We start from the raw sequence: 22,589 nt of genomic DNA, 5'->3' as shown, positions 1-22,589 counted from the left end.
TTGTTTAGGAGATACAAGCTAATTTTGTACGATGCGTTATTTCTTCTCGTAAAGTTTTCCAATACGTACATATTTTTCTTTACTCTGCAACACTGTATTTCCTTATAACTTGGTATTCTTACATATTCTTTCGAGAGAAAACTATCCTGTGCGTTCCCTTTTGAGGCTACACACTTAGACATACAGGCATCACCAAAGCTTTTCGAGTTACAACGTGTTGTTTATGAAAATCAAGATTATTTCGCACGATTCGTGATTTCCTTAAAATGTGGTTTTCTCACAAATTGTGACGAAAGAAAATTATCCTGTGGGTTCTCTTTTGAGGCTACTCGTTTAGACGTACACGCCACACCAAATCCTTTCGAGTTACCACGTGTTGTTTAGGAGATACAAGCTAATTTTGTATGATGCGTTATTTCTTCTCGTAAAGTGTTTCCAATACGTACTTATTTCTCTTTACTCTGCAACACTGTATTTCCCTATAACGTGGTATTCTTACATATTCTTTCGAGGGAAAACTCTCCTGTATGTTCTCTTTTGAGGCTACATGCTTAGGCATACACGCAACGCCAAAGCTTTTCGAATTACAACGTTTTGTTTAGGAAAAACAAGATAATTTCGCACGATGCGAGATTTCCATAAAACGTGGTTTTCTGAAAAATTTTGACCAAAGAAAGATCTCCTGTGCATTCTCTTTTGAGGCTACACATGTAGTCGTACGAGCCAAAACAAATCTTTTCGAGTTACAACGTGTTGTTTAGAAGATACAAGCTAATTTTTTACGATGCATTATTTCTTCTCTTAAAGTGTTTCCAATACGTACGTATTTGTCTTTACTCTGCAACACTGTATTTCCTTATAACGTGGTATTCTTACATATTCTTTCGAGAGAAAACTCTCCTGTGCGTTCTCTTGTGAGGCTACAGGCTTAGACATACACGCAACAGCAAAGCTTTTCGAGATACAACATGTTGTTTAGGAAAAACAAGATAATTTCGCACGATGCGAGATTTCCTTAAATCGTGGTTTTCTGACAAATTTTGATGAAGGAAAATTCTCCTGTGTGTTCTCTTTTGAGGGTACACGTTTAGACATACACGTACACCAAATCTTTTCGAGTAACAACGTGTTGTTTAGGAGATACAAGCTAATTTTGTAAGATGCGTTATTTCTTCTCGTAAAGTGTTTCCAATATGTACTTATTTGTCTTTACTCATCAAAATTTTATTTCCTTATAACGTGGTATTCTTACATATTCTTTCGAGAGAAAACTCTCCTGTGCCTTCTCTTTTGAGGCTCCACGCTTAGACATACACGCAACACCAAAGCTTTTCGAGTTACAACTTGTTGTTTAGGAAAAAGAAGATGATTTCGCACGATGCGGGATTCCCTTAAAACATGGTTTTCTGAAAAATTTTAACGAAAGAAAATTCTCCTGTCGGTTCTCTTTTGAAGCTACACATTTAGACGTACACGCCGCACCAAATCTTTTCAAGTTACAACGTGTTGTTTAGGAGATACAAGCTAATTTTGTACGATGCGTTATTTCTTCTCGTAAAGTTTTCCAATAAGTACATATTTTTCTTTACTCTGCAACACTGTATTTCCTTATAACTTGGTATTCTTACATATTCTTTCGAGAGAAAACTATCCTGTGCGTTAGCCTTTGAGGCTACACACTTAGACATACAGGCATCACCAAAGCTTTTCGAGTTACAACGTGTTGTTTATGAAAATCAAGATTATTTCGAACGATTCGTGATTTCCTTAAAATGTGGTTTTCTCACAAATTTTGACGAAAGAAAAATTCCTGTGGGTTCTCTTTTGAGGCTACACGTTTAGACGTACACGCCACACCAAATCCTTTCGAGTTACCACGTGTTGTTTAGGAGATACAAGCTAATTTTGTATGATGCGTTATTTCTTCTCGTAAAGTGTTTCCAATACGTACTTATTTCTCTTTACTCTGCAACACTGTATTTCCCTATAACGTGGTATTCTTACATATTCTTTCGAGGGAAAACTCTCCTGTATGTTCTCTTTTGAGGCTACATGCTTAGGCATACACGCAACGCCAAAGCTTTTCGAATTACAACGTTTTGTTTAGGAAAAACAAGATAATTTCGCACGATGCGAGATTTCCATAAAACGTGGTTTTCTGAAAAATTTTGACCAAAGAAAGATCTCCTGTGCATTCTCTTTTGAGGCTACACGTGTAGTCGTACGAGCCAAAACAAATCTTTTCGAGTTACAACGTGTTGTTTAGAAGATACAAGCTAATTTTTTACGATGCATTATTTCTTCTCTTAAAGTGTTTCCAATACGTACGTATTTGTCTTTACTCTGCAACACTGTATTTCCTTATAACGTGGTATTCTTACATATTCTTTCGAGAGAAAACTCTCCTGTGCGTTCTCTTGTGAGGCTACACGCTTAGACATACACGCAACAGCAAAGCTTTTCGAGATACAACATGTTGTTTAGGAAAAACAAGATAATTTCGCACGATGCGAGATTTCCTTAAATCGTGGTTTTCTGACAAATTTATATGAAGGAAATTTCTCCTGTGTGTTCTCTTTTGAGGGTACACGTTTAGACATACACGTACACCAAATCTTTTCGAGTAACAACGTGTTGTTTAGGAGATACAAGCTAATTTTGTAAGATGCGTTATTTCTTCTCGTAAAGTGTTTCCAATATGTACTTATTTGTCTTTACTCATCAAAATTTTATTTCCTTATAACGTGGTATTCTTACATATTCTTTCGAGAGAAAACTCTCCTGTGCCTTCTCTTTTGAGGCTCCACGCTTAGACATACACGCTACACCAAAGCTTTTCGAGTTACAACTTGTTGTTTAGGAAAAAGAAGATGATTTCGCACGATGCGGGATTTCCTTAAAACATGGTTTTCTGAAAAATTTTAACGAAAGAAAATTCTCCTGTCGGTTCTCTTTTGAAGCTACACATTTAGATGTACACGCCGCACCAAATCTTTTCAAGTTACAACGTGTTGTTTAGGAGATACAAGCTAATTTTGTATGATGCGTTATTTCTTCTCGTAAAGTTTTCCAATACGTACATATTTTTCTTTACTCTGCAACACTGTATTTCCTTATAACTTGGTATTCTTACATATTCTTTCGAGAGAAAACTATCCTGTGCATTACCCTTTGAGGCTACACACTTAGACATACAGGCATCACCAAAGCTTTTCGAGTTAAACGTGTTGTTTATGAAAATCAAGATTATTTCGCACGATGTGTGATTTCCTTAAAATGTGGTTTTCTCACAAATTTTGATGAAAGAAAATTATCCTGTTGGTTCTCTTTTGAGGCTACACATTTAGACGTACACGCCACACCAAATCCTTTCGAGTTACCACATGTTGTTTAGGAGATACAAGCTAATTTTGTATGATGCGTTATTTCTTCTCGTAAAGTGTTTCCAATACGTACTTATTTCTCTTTACTCTGCAACACTGTATTTCCCTATAACGTGGTATTCTTACATATTCTTTCGAGGGAAAACTCTCCTGTGTGTTCTCTTTTGAGGCTACATGCTTAGGCATACACGCAACGCCAAAGCTTTTCGAGTTACAACGTTTTGTTTAGGAAAAACAAGATAATTTCGCACGATGCGAGATTTCCATAAAACGTGGTTTTCTGAAAAATTTTGACCAAAGAAAGTTCTCCTGTGCATTCTCTTTTGAGGCTACACGTGTAGTCGTACGAGCCAAAACAAATCTTTTCGAGTTACAACGTGTTCTTTAGAAGATACAAGCTAATTTTTTACGATGCATTATTTCTTCTCTTAAAGTGTTTCCAATACGTACGTATTTGTCTTTACTCTGCAACACTGTATTTCCTTATAACGTGGTATTCTTACATATTCTTTCGAGAGAAAACTCTCCTGTGCGTTCTCTTGTGAGGCTACACGCTTAGACTTACACGCAACAGCAAAGCTTTTCGAGATACAACATGTTGTTTAGGAAAAACAAGATAATTTCGCACGATGCGAGATTTCCTTAAAACGTGGTTTTCTGACAAATTTTGATGAAAGAAAATTCTCCTGTGTGTTCTCTTTTGAGGCTACAGGTTTAGACGTACATGTCACACCAGATATTTTCGAGTTACAACGTGTTGGTTAGGAGATACAAGCTAATTTTGTATGAAGCAGTATTTCTTTTACTAAAGTGTTTCCAATATGTACTTATTTGTCTTTACTCTGCAAAATTGTATTTCCTTATAACGTGGTATTCTTACATATTCTTTCGAGAGAAAACTCTCCTGTGCGTTCTCTTTTGAGGCCACACGTTTAGACATACACCCAACACCAAAGGTTTTCGAGTTACAACGTGTTGTTTAGGAAAAACAAGATAATTTTCCACGATGCGGGATTACCTTAAAACGTGGTTTTCTGACAAATTTTGACGAAAGAAAGTTCCCCTGTTGGTGTTCTTTTGAGTCAACACGTGTAGACGTACGAGCCACACCAAATCTTTTCTAGTTACAACGTGTTGTTTAGGAGATACAAGCAAATTTTTTACGATGCGTTATTTCTTCTCATAAAGTGTTTCCAATACGTACGTATTTGTCTTTACTCTGCAACACTGTATTTCCTTATAACGTGGTATTCTTACATATTCTTTCGAGGGAAAACTCTCCTGTGCGTTCTCTTGTGAGGCTACACGCTTAGACATACACGCAACAGCAAAGCTTTTCGAGATACAACATGTTGTTTAGGAAAAACAAGATAATTTCGCACGATGCGAGATTTCCTTAAAACGTGGTTTTCTGACAAATTTTGATGAAAGAAAATTCTCCTGTGTGTTCTCTTTTGAGGCTACAGGTTTAGACGTACATGTCACACCAGATATTTTCGAGTTACAACGTGTTGGTTAGGAGATACAAGCTAATTTTGTATGAAGCAGTATTTCTTTTACTAAAGTGTTTCCAATATGTACTTATTTGTCTTTACTCTGCAAAATTGTATTTCCTTATAACGTGGTATTCTTACATATTCTTTCGAGAGAAAACTCTCCTGTGCTTTCTCTTTTGAGGCCACACGTTTAGACATACACCCAACACCAAAGGTTTTCGAGTTACAACGTGTTGTTTAGGAAAAACAAGATAATTTTCCACGATGCGGGATTACCTTAAAACGTGGTTTTCTGACTAATTTTGACGAAAGAAAGTTCCCCTGTTGGTGTTCTTTTGAGTCAACACGTGTAGACGTACGAGCCACACCAAATCTTTTCTAGTTACAACGTGTTGTTTAGGAGATACAAGCAAATTTTTTACGATGCGTTATTTCTTCTCATAAAGTGTTTCCAATACGTACGTATTTGTCTTTACTCTGCAACACTGTATTTCCTTATAACGTGGTATTCTTACATATTCTTTCGAGGGAAAACTCTCCTGTGCGTTCTCTTTTGAGGCTACATGCTTAGACATACATGCAACCCCAAAGCTTTTCGAGTTACAACTTGTTGTTTAGGAAAAACAAGATAATTTCGCAGGTTGCGAGATGTCCATAAAACATGGTTTTCTGACATATTTTGACGAAAGAAAGTTCTCCTGTGGATTCTCTTTTGAGGCTACACGTGTAGAGGTACGGGCCACACCAAATCTTTTCGAGTTGCAACGTGTTGTTTAGGAGATACAAGCTAATTTTGTAAGATGCGTTATTTCTTCTCGTAAAGTGTTTCCAATACGTACGTATTTGTCTTTACTCTGCAACACTGTATTTCCTTATAACGTGGTATTCTTATATATTCTTTCGAGAGAAAACTCTCCTGTGCGTTCTCTTTTGAGGTGACACGCTTAGACATACACGCAACACCAAAGCTTTTCGAGTTACAACGTGTTGTTTAGGAAAAACAAGATAATTTCGCACGATGCGAGATTTCATTAAAACGTGGTTTCTGACAAATTGGATGAAGGAAAATTCTCCTGTGGGTTCTCTTTTGAGGCTGCACGTTTAGACGTACACGTCACACCAAATCTTTTTGAGTTACAACGTGTTGTTTAGGAGATACAAGCTAATTTTTTACGATGCGTTATTTCTTCTCGTAAAGTGTTTCCAATATGTACTTATTTGTCTTTACTCTGCAAAATTGTATTTCCTTTTAACGTGGTATTCTTACATATTCTTTCGAGAGAAAACTCTCCTGTGCCTTCCCTTTTGAGGCACCATGCTTACACAAACACGCAACGCCAAAGCTTTTTGAGTTACAATGTGTTGTTTAGGAAAAACAAGATAATTTCGCACGATGCCAGATTTCCATAAAACGTGGTTTTCTGAAAATTTTTGACGAAAGAAAGTTCTCTTGTGGGATCTCTTTTGAGGCTACACGTGTGGAGGTATGAGCCACACCAAATCTTTTCGAGTTACAACGTGTTGTTTAGGAGATACAAGCTAATGTTGTACGATGCATTATTTCTTCTCTTAAAGTGTTTCCAATACGTACGTATTTGTCTTTACTCTGCAACACTGTATTTCCTTATAACGTGGTATTCTTACATATTCTTTCGAGAGAAAACTCTCCTGTGCGTTCTCTTGTGAGGCTACACGCTTAGACTTACACGCAACAGCAAAGCTTTTCGAGATACAACATGTTGTTTAGGAAAAACAAGATAATTTCGCACGATGCGAGATTTCCTTAAAACGTGGTTTTCTGACAAATTTTGATGAAAGAAAATTCTCCTGTGTGTTCTCTTTTGAGGCTACAGGTTTAGACGTACATGTCACACCAGATATTTTCGAGTTACAACGTGTTGGTTAGGAGATACAAGCTAATTTTGTATGAAGCAGTATTTCTTTTACTAAAGTGTTTCCAATATGTACTTATTTGTCTTTACTCTGCAAAATTGTATTTCCTTATAACGTGGTATTCTTACATATTCTTTCGAGAGAAAACTCTCCTGTGCGTTCTCTTTTGAGGCCACACGTTTAGACATACACCCAACACCAAAGGTTTTCGAGTTACAACGTGTTGTTTAGGAAAAACAAGATAATTTTCCACGATGCGGGATTACCTTAAAACGTGGTTTTCTGACAAATTTTGACGAAAGAAAGTTCCCCTGTTGGTGTTCTTTTGAGTCAACACGTGTAGACGTACGAGCCACACCAAATCTTTTCTAGTTACAACGTGTTGTTTAGGAGATACAAGCAAATTTTTTACGATGCGTTATTTCTTCTCATAAAGTGTTTCCAATACGTACGTATTTGTCTTTACTCTGCAACACTGTATTTCCTTATAACGTGGTATTCTTACATATTCTTTCGAGGGAAAACTCTCCTGTGCGTTCTCTTGTGAGGCTACACGCTTAGACATACACGCAACAGCAAAGCTTTTCGAGATACAACATGTTGTTTAGGAAAAACAAGATAATTTCGCACGATGCGAGATTTCCTTAAAACGTGGTTTTCTGACAAATTTTGATGAAAGAAAATTCTCCTGTGTGTTCTCTTTTGAGGCTACAGGTTTAGACGTACATGTCACACCAGATATTTTCGAGTTACAACGTGTTGGTTAGGAGATACAAGCTAATTTTGTATGAAGCAGTATTTCTTTTACTAAAGTGTTTCCAATATGTACTTATTTGTCTTTACTCTGCAAAATTGTATTTCCTTATAACGTGGTATTCTTACATATTCTTTCGAGAGAAAACTCTCCTGTGCTTTCTCTTTTGAGGCCACACGTTTAGACATACACCCAACACCAAAGGTTTTCGAGTTACAACGTGTTGTTTAGGAAAAACAAGATAATTTTCCACGATGCGGGATTACCTTAAAACGTGGTTTTCTGACTAATTTTGACGAAAGAAAGTTCCCCTGTTGGTGTTCTTTTGAGTCAACACGTGTAGACGTACGAGCCACACCAAATCTTTTCTAGTTACAACGTGTTGTTTAGGAGATACAAGCAAATTTTTTACGATGCGTTATTTCTTCTCATAAAGTGTTTCCAATACGTACGTATTTGTCTTTACTCTGCAACACTGTATTTCCTTATAACGTGGTATTCTTACATATTCTTTCGAGGGAAAACTCTCCTGTGCGTTCTCTTTTGAGGCTACATGCTTAGACATACATGCAACCCCAAAGCTTTTCGAGTTACAACTTGTTGTTTAGGAAAAACAAGATAATTTCGCAGGTTGCGAGATGTCCATAAAACATGGTTTTCTGACATATTTTGACGAAAGAAAGTTCTCCTGTGGATTCTCTTTTGAGGCTACACGTGTAGAGGTACGGGCCACACCAAATCTTTTCGAGTTGCAACGTGTTGTTTAGGAGATACAAGCTAATTTTGTAAGATGCGTTATTTCTTCTCGTAAAGTGTTTCCAATACGTACGTATTTGTCTTTACTCTGCAACACTGTATTTCCTTATAACGTGGTATTCTTATATATTCTTTCGAGAGAAAACTCTCCTGTGCGTTCTCTTTTGAGGTGACACGCTTAGACATACACGCAACACCAAAGCTTTTCGAGTTACAACGTGTTGTTTAGGAAAAACAAGATAATTTCGCACGATGCGAGATTTCATTAAAACGTGGTTTCTGACAAATTGGATGAAGGAAAATTCTCCTGTGGGTTCTCTTTTGAGGCTGCACGTTTAGACGTACACGTCACACCAAATCTTTTTGAGTTACAACGTGTTGTTTAGGAGATACAAGCTAATTTTTTACGATGCGTTATTTCTTCTCGTAAAGTGTTTCCAATATGTACTTATTTGTCTTTACTCTGCAAAATTGTATTTCCTTTTAACGTGGTATTCTTACATATTCTTTCGAGAGAAAACTCTCCTGTGCCTTCCCTTTTGAGGCACCATGCTTACACAAACACGCAACGCCAAAGCTTTTTGAGTTACAATGTGTTGTTTAGGAAAAACAAGATAATTTCGCACGATGCCAGATTTCCATAAAACGTGGTTTTCTGAAAATTTTTGACGAAAGAAAGTTCTCTTGTGGGATCTCTTTTGAGGCTACACGTGTGGAGGTATGAGCCACACCAAATCTTTTCGAGTTACAACGTGTTGTTTAGGAGATACAAGCTAATGTTGTACGATGCATTATTTCTTCTCTTAAAGTGTTTCCAATACGTACGTATTTGTCTTTACTCTGCAACACTGTATTTCCTTATAACGTGGTATTCTTACATATTCTTTCGAGAGAAAACTCTCCTGTGCGTTCTCTTGTGAGGCTACACGCTTAGACTTACACGCAACAGCAAAGCTTTTCGAGATACAACATGTTGTTTAGGAAAAACAAGATAATTTCGCACGATGCGAGATTTCCTTAAAACGTGGTTTTCTGACAAATTTTGATGAAAGAAAATTCTCCTGTGTGTTCTCTTTTGAGGCTACAGGTTTAGACGTACATGTCACACCAGATATTTTCGAGTTACAACGTGTTGGTTAGGAGATACAAGCTAATTTTGTATGAAGCAGTATTTCTTTTACTAAAGTGTTTCCAATATGTACTTATTTGTCTTTACTCTGCAAAATTGTATTTCCTTATAACGTGGTATTCTTACATATTCTTTCGAGAGAAAACTCTCCTGTGCGTTCTCTTTTGAGGCCACACGTTTAGACATACACCCAACACCAAAGGTTTTCGAGTTACAACGTGTTGTTTAGGAAAAACAAGATAATTTTCCACGATGCGGGATTACCTTAAAACGTGGTTTTCTGACAAATTTTGACGAAAGAAAGTTCCCCTGTTGGTGTTCTTTTGAGTCAACACGTGTAGACGTACGAGCCACACCAAATCTTTTCTAGTTACAACGTGTTGTTTAGGAGATACAAGCAAATTTTTTACGATGCGTTATTTCTTCTCATAAAGTGTTTCCAATACGTACGTATTTGTCTTTACTCTGCAACACTGTATTTCCTTATAACGTGGTATTCTTACATATTCTTTCGAGGGAAAACTCTCCTGTGCGTTCTCTTGTGAGGCTACACGCTTAGACATACACGCAACAGCAAAGCTTTTCGAGATACAACATGTTGTTTAGGAAAAACAAGATAATTTCGCACGATGCGAGATTTCCTTAAAACGTGGTTTTCTGACAAATTTTGATGAAAGAAAATTCTCCTGTGTGTTCTCTTTTGAGGCTACAGGTTTAGACGTACATGTCACACCAGATATTTTCGAGTTACAACGTGTTGGTTAGGAGATACAAGCTAATTTTGTATGAAGCAGTATTTCTTTTACTAAAGTGTTTCCAATATGTACTTATTTGTCTTTACTCTGCAAAATTGTATTTCCTTATAACGTGGTATTCTTACATATTCTTTCGAGAGAAAACTCTCCTGTGCTTTCTCTTTTGAGGCCACACGTTTAGACATACACCCAACACCAAAGGTTTTCGAGTTACAACGTGTTGTTTAGGAAAAACAAGATAATTTTCCACGATGCGGGATTACCTTAAAACGTGGTTTTCTGACTAATTTTGACGAAAGAAAGTTCCCCTGTTGGTGTTCTTTTGAGTCAACACGTGTAGACGTACGAGCCACACCAAATCTTTTCTAGTTACAACGTGTTGTTTAGGAGATACAAGCAAATTTTTTACGATGCGTTATTTCTTCTCATAAAGTGTTTCCAATACGTACGTATTTGTCTTTACTCTGCAACACTGTATTTCCTTATAACGTGGTATTCTTACATATTCTTTCGAGGGAAAACTCTCCTGTGCGTTCTCTTTTGAGGCTACATGCTTAGACATACATGCAACCCCAAAGCTTTTCGAGTTACAACTTGTTGTTTAGGAAAAACAAGATAATTTCGCAGGTTGCGAGATGTCCATAAAACATGGTTTTCTGACATATTTTGACGAAAGAAAGTTCTCCTGTGGATTCTCTTTTGAGGCTACACGTGTAGAGGTACGGGCCACACCAAATCTTTTCGAGTTGCAACGTGTTGTTTAGGAGATACAAGCTAATTTTGTAAGATGCGTTATTTCTTCTCGTAAAGTGTTTCCAATACGTACGTATTTGTCTTTACTCTGCAACACTGTATTTCCTTATAACGTGGTATTCTTATATATTCTTTCGAGAGAAAACTCTCCTGTGCGTTCTCTTTTGAGGTGACACGCTTAGACATACACGCAACACCAAAGCTTTTCGAGTTACAACGTGTTGTTTAGGAAAAACAAGATAATTTCGCACGATGCGAGATTTCATTAAAACGTGGTTTCTGACAAATTGGATGAAGGAAAATTCTCCTGTGGGTTCTCTTTTGAGGCTGCACGTTTAGACGTACACGTCACACCAAATCTTTTTGAGTTACAACGTGTTGTTTAGGAGATACAAGCTAATTTTTTACGATGCGTTATTTCTTCTCGTAAAGTGTTTCCAATATGTACTTATTTGTCTTTACTCTGCAAAATTGTATTTCCTTTTAACGTGGTATTCTTACATATTCTTTCGAGAGAAAACTCTCCTGTGCCTTCCCTTTTGAGGCACCATGCTTACACAAACACGCAACGCCAAAGCTTTTTGAGTTACAATGTGTTGTTTAGGAAAAACAAGATAATTTCGCACGATGCCAGATTTCCATAAAACGTGGTTTTCTGAAAATTTTTGACGAAAGAAAGTTCTCTTGTGGGATCTCTTTTGAGGCTACACGTGTGGAGGTATGAGCCACACCAAATCTTTTCGAGTTACAACGTGTTGTTTAGGAGATACAAGCTAATGTTGTACGATGCATTATTTCTTCTCTTAAAGTGTTTCCAATACGTACATATTTGTCTTTACTCTGCAACACTGTATTTCCTTATAACGTGGTATTCTTACATATTCTTTCGAGAGAAAACTCTCCTTTGAGTTCTCTTTTGAGGTTACACGCTTAGACATACACGCAACACCAAAGCTTTTCGAGTTACAACGTGTTCTTTAGGAAAAACAAGATAATTTCGCACGATGCGAGATTCCCTTAAAACGTGGTCTGACAAATTTTGACGAAAGAAAATTCTCCTGTGGGTTCTCTTTTGAGGCTACACATTTAGAAGTACACGTCACACCAAATCTTTTTGAGTTACAACGTGTTGTTTAGGAGATACAAGCTAATTTTGTACGATGCGTTATTTCTTCTCGTAAAGTGTTTCCAATATGTACTTATTTGTCTTTACTCTGCAAAATTGTATTTCCTTATAACGTGGTATTCTTACATATTCTTTCAAGAGAAAACTCTCCTGTGCCTTCTCTTTTGAGGCTCCATGCTTACACAAACACGCAACGCCAAAGCTTTTTGAGTTACAATGTGTTGTTTAGGAAAAACAAGATAATTTCCCACGATGCCAGATTTCCATAAAACGTGGTTTTCTGAAAAATTTTGACGAAAGAAAGATCTCCTGTGGGTTCTTTTTCGAGGCTACACGTGTAGAGGTAAGAGCCATACCAAATCTTTTCGAGTTACAACGTGTTATTTAGGAGATACAAGCTTATGTTGTACGATGCGTTATTTCTTCTCTTAAAGTGTTTCCAATAAGTACATATTTGTCTTTACTCTGCAACACTGTATTTCCTTATAACGTGGTATTCTTACATATTCTTTCGAGAGAAAACTCTCCTGTGAGTTGTCTTTTGAGGCTACAAGCTTAGACATAAAGGCAACACCAAAGCTTTTCCAGTTACAGCCTGTTGTTTAGGAAAAACAAGATAATTTTGCATGATGCGAGATTTCTTTAAAACGTGGTTTCTGACAAATTTTGATGAAAGAAAATTCTCCTGTGGGTTCTCTTTTGAGGCTACACATGTAGACATACACGTCACACCAAATCTTTTCGAGTTACAACGTGTTGTTTAGGAGACACAAGCTAATATTGTTCGATGCGTTATTTCTTCTCGTAAAGTGTTTCCAATATGTACTTATTTGTATTTACTCTGCAAAATTGTATGTCCTTATAACGTGGTATTCTTACCTATTCTTTTGAGAGAAAACTCTCCTGTGCCTTTTCTTTTGAGGCTCCATGCTTACACATACACGCAACACCAAAGCTTTTCGAGTTACAACATGTTGTTTAGGAAAAAGAAGATGATTTCGCACGATGCGGGATTTCCTTAATACGTGGTTTTCTGAAAAATTTTGACGAAAGAAAATTCTCCTGTGGGTTCTCTTTTGAGGCTACACGTTTAGACGTACATGCCATACCAAATCTTTTCGAGTTACAACGTGTTGTTTAGGAGATACAAGCTTATTTTTTACGATGCGTTAATTCTTTTCGTAAAGTGTTTCCCATACGTACATATTTGTCTTTACTCTGCAACACTGTATTTCCTTATAACGTAAAATTCATACATATTCTTTCGAGAGAAAACTATGCTGTGCGTTCCCTTTTGAGGCTACACACTTAGACATACAGGCAACACCAAAACTTTTCGAGTTACAACGTGTTGTTTATGAGAAACAAGATAATTTCGCACGATGCGGGATTTCCTTAAAACGTGGTTTTAGGACAAATTTTGACGAAAGAAAATTCTCCTGTGGGTTCTCTTTTGAGGCTACATGTTTAGACGAACACGCCACACCAAATCCTTTCAGTTTCCAAGTGTTGTTTAGGAGATACAGGCTAATTTTGTACGATGCGTTATTTCTTCTCGTAAAGTGTTTCCCATATGTACATATTTGTCTTTACTCTGCAACACTGTATTTCCTTATAACATTGTATTTTTACATGTTCTTTCGAGAGAAACCTCTCCTGTGCCTTCTCTTTAGAGGCTACATGCTTAGACATTCACACAACACCAAAGCTTTTCGAGTTACAACGTGTTGTTAAGGAAAAACAAGATAATTTTGCACGGTGTGGGATTTCCTTAAAACGTGGTTTTTTGACAAATTTTGACGAAAGAAAGTTCTCCTGTGGGTTCTCTTTTGAGGCTACACGTGTAGAGGTATGAGCCACACCAAATATTTTCGAGTTACAATGTGTTATTTAGGAGATACAAGCTAATTTTGTACGATGCGTTATTTCTTCTCTTAAAGTGTTTCCAATATGTACTTACTTGTCTTTACTCTGCAACACTGTATTTCCTTATAACGTGGTATTCTTACATATTCTTTCGAGAGAAAACTCTCCTGTGCGTTCTCTTGTGAGGCTACACGCTTAGACATACACGCAACAGCAAAGCTTTTCGAGATACAACATGTTGTTTAGGAAAAACAAGATAATTTCGCACGATGCGAGATTTCCTTAAATCGTGGTTTTCTGACAAATTTTGATGAAGGAAAATTCTCCTGTGCATTCTCTTTTGAGGCCACACGCTTAGACATACATGCAACACCAAAGCTTTTCGAATTACAACGTGTTGTTTAGGAGATACAAGATAATTTCGCAAGATGCGGGATTTCGATAAAACGTGGGTTTCTGACAAATTTTGACGAAGGAAAATCCTCCTGTGGTTTCTCTTTTGAGGCTACACGTTTAGCCGTACATGCCACACCAAATCCTTTTGAGTTACAACGTGTTGTTTAGGAGATACAAGCTAATTTTGTATGATGCATTATATCTTTTCGTAAAGATTTTTCCAATACTTACGTATTTGTCTTTAGTCTGCAACACTGTATTTCCTTATAACGTGGTATTCTCACATATTGTTTCGAGAGAATACTCTACTGTGCGTTCTCTTTTGAGGCTACACGCTTAGATATACACGCAACACCAAAGCTTTTTGAGTTACAACGTGTTGTTTAGGAAAAACAAGATAATTTCACAGGATGCAGGATTTCCTTAAAACGTGGTTTTCTCACAAATTTTGACGAAAGAAAATTCTCCTGTTGGTTGTCTTCGAGGCTACACTTTTAGACGTACACGCCAAACCAAATCTTTTCGAGTTACCACTTGTTGTTTAGGAGATAAAAGTTAATAATTTATGATGCGTTATTTCTTCTCGTAAAGTGTTTCCAATATGTACATTTTTGTCTTTACTCTGCAACACTGTATTTCCTTATAACGTGGTATTCTAACATGTTCTTCCGAGAGAAAACTCTCCTGTGCATTCTCTTTTGAGGCTACACGCTTAGACATACACGCAACACCAAAGCGTTTCGAGTTACAACGTGTTGTTTAGGAAAAACAAGATAATTTCGCATGATGCGGGATTTCCTTAAAACGTGGTTTTCTGAAAAATTTTGACGAAAGAAAATTCTCCTGTTGGTTCTATTTTGAGGCTACACGTTGAGACTTACATGCCAAACCAAATTTTTTCGAGTTACAACGTGTTGTTTAGGAGATAAAAGCTAATTTTTTATAATGCATTATTTCTTCTCGTGTTTCCAATATGTACGTATTTGTCTTTACTCTGCAAAATTGTATTTCCTAATAGCGTGGTATTCTTACATATTCTTTCGAGAGAAAACTCTCCTGTGCCTTCTCTTTTGAGGCTCCACGTTTAGACATACACGCAACACTAAAGCTTTTCGAGTTACAACATGTTGTTTAGGAAAAAGAAGATGATTTCGCACGATGCAGGATTTCCTTAAAACGTGGTTTTCTCAAAAATTTTGAAGAAAGAAAATTCTCCTGTGGGTTCTCTTTTGAGGCTACACGTTTAGACGTACATGCCACACCATATCTTTTCGAGTTACAACGTGTTGTTTAGGAGATACATGTTAATTTTTTACTATGCGTTAATTCTTCTCGTAAAGTGTTTCCAATACGTACGTGTTTATCTTTACTCTGCAACACTGTATTTCCTTATAACGTGGTATTCTTACATATTCTTTCGAGAGAAAACTCTCCTGTGCGTTCTCTTGTGAGGCTACACGCTTAGACATACATGCAACACCAAAGCTTTTCGAGTTACAACGTGTTGTTTAGGAAAAACAAGATAATTTCGCATGATGCGAGATTTCCTTAAAACGTGGTTTCTGACAAATTTTGATGAAGGAAAATTCTCCTGTGGGTTCTCTTTTGAGGGTACACGTTTAGACATAAACGTCACACCAAATCTTTTCGAGTAACAACGTGTTGTTTAGGAGATACAAGCTAATTTTGTAAGATGCGTTATTTCTTCTCGTAAAGTGTTTCCAATATGTACTTATTTGTCTTTACTCATCAAAATTTTATTTCCTTATAACGTGGTATTCTTACATATTCTTTCGAGAGAAAACTCTCCTGTGCCTTCCCTTTTGAGGCTCCACGCTTAGACATACACGCAACACCAAACCTTTTCGAGTTACAGCTTGTTGTTTAGGAAAAAGAAGATGATTTCGCACGATGTGGGATTTCCTTAAAACGTGGTTTTCTGAAAAATTTTAACGAAAGAAAATTCTCCTGTGGGTTCTCTTTTGAAGCTACACATTTAGTCGTACACGCCGCACCAAATCTTTTCGAGTTACAACTTGTTGTTTAGGAGATACAAGCTAATTTTGTACGATGCGTTATTTCTTCTCGTAAAGTTTTCCAATACGTACATATTTTTCTTTACTCTGCAACACTGTATTTCCTTATAACTTGGTATTCTTACATATTCTTTCGAGAGAAAACTATCCTGTGCGTTCCCTTTTGAGGCTACACACTTAGACATACAGGCATCACCAAAGCTTTTCGAGTTACAACGTGTTGTTTATGAAAATCAAGATTATTTCGCACGATTCGTGATTTCCTTAAAATGTGGTTTTCTCACAAATTGTGACGAAAGAAAATTATCCTGTGGGTTCTCTTTTGAGGCTACTCGTTTAGACGTACACGCCACACCAAATCCTTTCGAGTTACCACGTGTTGTTTAGGAGATACAAGCTAATTTTGTATGATGCGTTATTTCTTCTCGTAAAGTGTTTCCAATACGTACTTATTTCTCTTTACTCTGCAACACTGTATTTCCCTATAACGTGGTATTCTTACATATTCTTTCGAGGGAAAACTCTCCTGTATGTTCTCTTTTGAGGCTACATGCTTAGGCATACACGCAACGCCAAAGCTTTTCGAATTACAACGTTTTGTTTAGGAAAAACAAGATAATTTCGCACGATGCGAGATTTCCATAAAACGTGGTTTTCTGAAAAATTTTGACCAAAGAAAGATCTCCTGTGCATTCTCTTTTGAGGCTACACATGTAGTCGTACGAGCCAAAACAAATCTTTTCGAGTTACAACGTGTTGTTTAGAAGATACAAGCTAATTTTTTACGATGCATTATTTCTTCTCTTAAAGTGTTTCCAATACGTACGTATTTGTCTTTACTCTGCAACACTGTATTTCCTTATAACGTGGTATTCTTACATATTCTTTCGAGAGAAAACTCTCCTGTGCGTTCTCTTGTGAGGCTACACGCTTAGACATACACGCAACAGCAAAGCTTTTCGAGATACAACATGTTGTTTAGGAAAAACAAGATAATTTCGCACGATGCGAGATTTCCTTAAATCGTGGTTTTCTGACAAATTTTGATGAAGGAAAATTCTCCTGTGTGTTCTCTTTTGAGGGTACACGTTTAGACATACACGTACACCAAATCTTTTCGAGTAACAACGTGTTGTTTAGGAGATACAAGCTAATTTTGTAAGATGCGTTATTTCTTCTCGTAAAGTGTTTCCAATATGTACTTATTTGTCTTTACTCATCAAAATTTTATTTCCTTATAACGTGGTATTCTTACATATTCTTTCGAGAGAAAACTCTCCTGTGCCTTCTCTTTTGAGGCTCCACGCTTAGACATACACGCAACACCAAAGCTTTTCGAGTTACAACTTGTTGTTTAGGAAAAAGAAGATGATTTCGCACGATGCGGGATTTCCTTAAAACATGGTTTTCTGAAAAATTTTAACGAAAGAAAATTCTCCTGTCGGTTCTCTTTTGAAGCTACACATTTAGACGTACACGCCGCACCAAATCTTTTCAAGTTACAACGTGTTGTTTAGGAGATACAAGCTAATTTTGTACGATGCGTTATTTCTTCTCGTAAAGTTTTCCAATAAGTACATATTTTTCTTTACTCTGCAACACTGTATTTCCTTATAACTTGGTATTCTTACATATTCTTTCGAGAGAAAACTATCCTGTGCGTTACCCTTTGAGGCTACACACTTAGACATACAGGCATCACCAAAGCTTTTCGAGTTACAACGTGTTGTTTATGAAAATCAAGATTATTTCGCACGATTCGTGATTTCCTTAAAATGTGGTTTTCTCACAAATTTTGACGAAAGAAAAATTCCTGTGGGTTCTCTTTTGAGGCTACACGTTTAGACGTACACGCCACACCAAATCCTTTCGAGTTACCACGTGTTGTTTAGGAGATACAAGCTAATTTTGTATGATGCGTTATTTCTTCTCGTAAAGTGTTTCCAATACGTACTTATTTCTCTTTACTCTGCAACACTGTATTTCCCTATAACGTGGTATTCTTACATATTCTTTCGAGGGAAAACTCTCCTGTATGTTCTCTTTTGAGGCTACATGCTTAGGCATACACGCAACGCCAAAGCTTTTCGAATTACAACGTTTTGTTTAGGAAAAACAAGATAATTTCGCACGATGCGAGATTTCCATAAAACGTGGTTTTCTGAAAAATTTTGACCAAAGAAAGATCTCCTGTGCATTCTCTTTTGAGGCTACACGTGTAGTCGTACGAGCCAAAACAAATCTTTTCGAGTTACAACGTGTTGTTTAGAAGATACAAGCTAATTTTTTACGATGCATTATTTCTTCTCTTAAAGTGTTTCCAATACGTACGTATTTGTCTTTACTCTGCAACACTGTATTTCCTTATAACGTGGTATTCTTACATATTCTTTCGAGAGAAAACTCTCCTGTGCGTTCTCTTGTGAGGCTACACGCTTAGACATACACGCAACAGCAAAGCTTTTCGAGATACAACATGTTGTTTAGGAAAAACAAGATAATTTCGCACGATGCGAGATTTCCTTAAATCGTGGTTTTCTGACAAATTTATATGAAGGAAATTTCTCCTGTGTGTTCTCTTTTGAGGGTACACGTTTAGACATACACGTACACCAAATCTTTTCGAGTAACAACGTGTTGTTTAGGAGATACAAGCTAATTTTGTAAGATGCGTTATTTCTTCTCGTAAAGTGTTTCCAATATGTACTTATTTGTCTTTACTCATCAAAATTTTATTTCCTTATAACGTGGTATTCTTACATATTCTTTCGAGAGAAAACTCTCCTGTGCCTTCTCTTTTGAGGCTCCACGCTTAGACATACACGCTACACCAAAGCTTTTCGAGTTACAACTTGTTGTTTAGGAAAAAGAAGATGATTTCGCACGATGCGGGATTTCCTTAAAACATGGTTTTCTGAAAAATTTTAACGAAAGAAAATTCTCCTGTCGGTTCTCTTTTGAAGCTACACATTTAGATGTACACGCCGCACCAAATCTTTTCAAGTTACAACGTGTTGTTTAGGAGATACAAGCTAATTTTGTATGATGCGTTATTTCTTCTCGTAAAGTTTTCCAATACGTACATATTTTTCTTTACTCTGCAACACTGTATTTCCTTATAACTTGGTATTCTTACATATTCTTTCGAGAGAAAACTATCCTGTGCATTACCCTTTGAGGCTACACACTTAGACATACAGGCATCACCAAAGCTTTTCGAGTTAAACGTGTTGTTTATGAAAATCAAGATTATTTCGCACGATGTGTGATTTCCTTAAAATGTGGTTTTCTCACAAATTTTGATGAAAGAAAATTATCCTGTTGGTTCTCTTTTGAGGCTACACATTTAGACGTACACGCCACACCAAATCCTTTCGAGTTACCACATGTTGTTTAGGAGATACAAGCTAATTTTGTATGATGCGTTATTTCTTCTCGTAAAGTGTTTCCAATACGTACTTATTTCTCTTTACTCTGCAACACTGTATTTCCCTATAACGTGGTATTCTTACATATTCTTTCGAGGGAAAACTCTCCTGTGTGTTCTCTTTTGAGGCTACATGCTTAGGCATACACGCAACGCCAAAGCTTTTCGAGTTACAACGTTTTGTTTAGGAAAAACAAGATAATTTCGCACGATGCGAGATTTCCATAAAACGTGGTTTTCTGAAAAATTTTGACCAAAGAAAGTTCTCCTGTGCATTCTCTTTTGAGGCTACACGTGTAGTCGTACGAGCCAAAACAAATCTTTTCGAGTTACAACGTGTTCTTTAGAAGATACAAGCTAATTTTTTACGATGCATTATTTCTTCTCTTAAAGTGTTTCCAATACGTACGTATTTGTCTTTACTCTGCAACACTGTATTTCCTTATAACGTGGTATTCTTACCTATTCTTACCTATTCTTTTGAGAGAAAACTCTCCTGTGCCTTTTCTTTTGAGGCTCCATGCTTACACATACACGCAACACCAAAGCTTTTCGAGTTACAACATGTTGTTTAGGAAAAAGAAGATGATTTCGCACGATGCGGGATTTCCTTAATACGTGGTTTTCTGAAAAATTTTGACGAAAGAAAATTCTCCTGTGGGTTCTCTTTTGAGGCTACACGTTTAGACGTACATGCCATACCAAATCTTTTCGAGTTACAACGTGTTGTTTAGGAGATACAAGCTTATTTTTTACGATGCGTTAATTCTTTTCGTAAAGTGTTTCCCATACGTACATATTTGTCTTTACTCTGCAACACTGTATTTCCTTATAACGTAAAATTCATACATATTCTTTCGAGAGAAAACTATGCTGTGCGTTCCCTTTTGAGGCTACACACTTAGACATACAGGCAACACCAAAACTTTTCGAGTTACAACGTGTTGTTTATGAGAAACAAGATAATTTCGCACGATGCGGGATTTCCTTAAAACGTGGTTTTAGGACAAATTTTGACGAAAGAAAATTCTCCTGTGGGTTCTCTTTTGAGGCTACATGTTTAGACGAACACGCCACACCAAATCCTTTCAGTTTCCAAGTGTTGTTTAGGAGATACAGGCTAATTTTGTACGATGCGTTATTTCTTCTCGTAAAGTGTTTCCCATATGTACATATTTGTCTTTACTCTGCAACACTGTATTTCCTTATAACATTGTATTTTTACATGTTCTTTCGAGAGAAACCTCTCCTGTGCCTTCTCTTTAGAGGCTACATGCTTAGACATTCACACAACACCAAAGCTTTTCGAGTTACAACGTGTTGTTAAGGAAAAACAAGATAATTTTGCACGGTGTGGGATTTCCTTAAAACGTGGTTTTTTGACAAATTTTGACGAAAGAAAGTTCTCCTGTGGGTTCTCTTTTGAGGCTACACGTGTAGAGGTATGAGCCACACCAAATATTTTCGAGTTACAACGTGTTATTTAGGAGATACAAGCTAATTTTGTACGATGCGTTATTTCTTCTCTTAAAGTGTTTCCAATATGTACTTACTTGTCTTTACTCTGCAACACTGTATTTCCTTATAACGTGGTATTCTTACATATTCTTTCGAGGGAAAACACTCCTGTACATTCTCTTTTGAGGCTACAAGCTTAGACAAACACGCAACGCCAAAGCTTTTCGAGTTACAACGTGTTGTTTAGGAAAAACAAGAAAATTTCGCACGATGCGAGATTTCCATAAAACGTGGTTTTCTGGAAAATTTTGAGGAAAGAAAGATCTCCTGTGGGTTCTCTTTTGATGCTACACGTGTAGAGGTACGAGCCACACCAAATCTTTTCGGGTTACAACGTGTTGTTTGGAGATACAAGCTAATTTTGTACGATGCGTTATTTCTTCTCTTAAAGTGTTTCCAATACGTACGTAGTTGTCTTTACTCTGCAACACAATATTTCCTTATAACGTGGTATTCTTACATATTCTTTCGAGAGAAAACTCTCCTGTGCGTTCTCTTTTGGGGCTACATCCTTAGACATACACCCAACACCAAAGTTTTTCGAGTTACAACGTGTTTTTTAGGAAGAACAAGATAATTTCTCATGATGCGGGATTTCCTTAAAACGTGGTTTTCTGAAAAATTTTGACGAAAGAAAATTGTCCAGTGGGTTCTCTTTTGTGGCTACACGTTTAGACGTACAAACCACACCAAATCTTTTCGAGTTACAACGTGTTGTTAGGAGATACAAGCTAATTTTTTTACGATGCTTTATTTCATCTCTTAAAGTTTATGGGTTTCCAATACATAGATATTTGTCTTTACTCTGCAAAATTGTATTTCCTTATAACGTGGTATTCTTACATATTCTTTTGAGAGAAAACTATCCTGTGCGTTCTCTTTTGAGGTTACACCCTTAGACATACACGCAACACCAAAGCTTTTCGAGTTACAACGTGTTGTTTAGGAAAAACAAGATAATTTCGCATGATGCGAAATTTCTTTAAAATGTGGTTTCTGACAAATTTTGATGAAACAAAGTTGTCCTGTTGGTTCTCTTTTGAGTCTACACGTTTAGACGTACACCTCACACCAAATCTTTTCTAGTTACAACGTGTTTATTAGGAGATACAAGCTAATTTTGTATGATGCGTCATTTCTTCTCGTAAAGTGTTTCCAATATGTACTTATTTGTCTTTACTCTGCAAAATTTTATTTCCTTATAACGTGGTATTCTTACATATTCTTTCGAGAGAAAACTCTCCTGTGCCTTCTCTTTTGAGGCTCCACGCTTACACATACACGCAACACCAAAGCATTTC

The sequence above is a fragment of the Apodemus sylvaticus genome, chromosome 6 (assembly GCF_947179515.1).
Source record: "Apodemus sylvaticus chromosome 6, mApoSyl1.1, whole genome shotgun sequence".
Taxonomy (NCBI): Eukaryota; Metazoa; Chordata; class Mammalia; order Rodentia; family Muridae; genus Apodemus; species Apodemus sylvaticus.
This window is presented reverse-complemented; position numbering follows the sequence as displayed.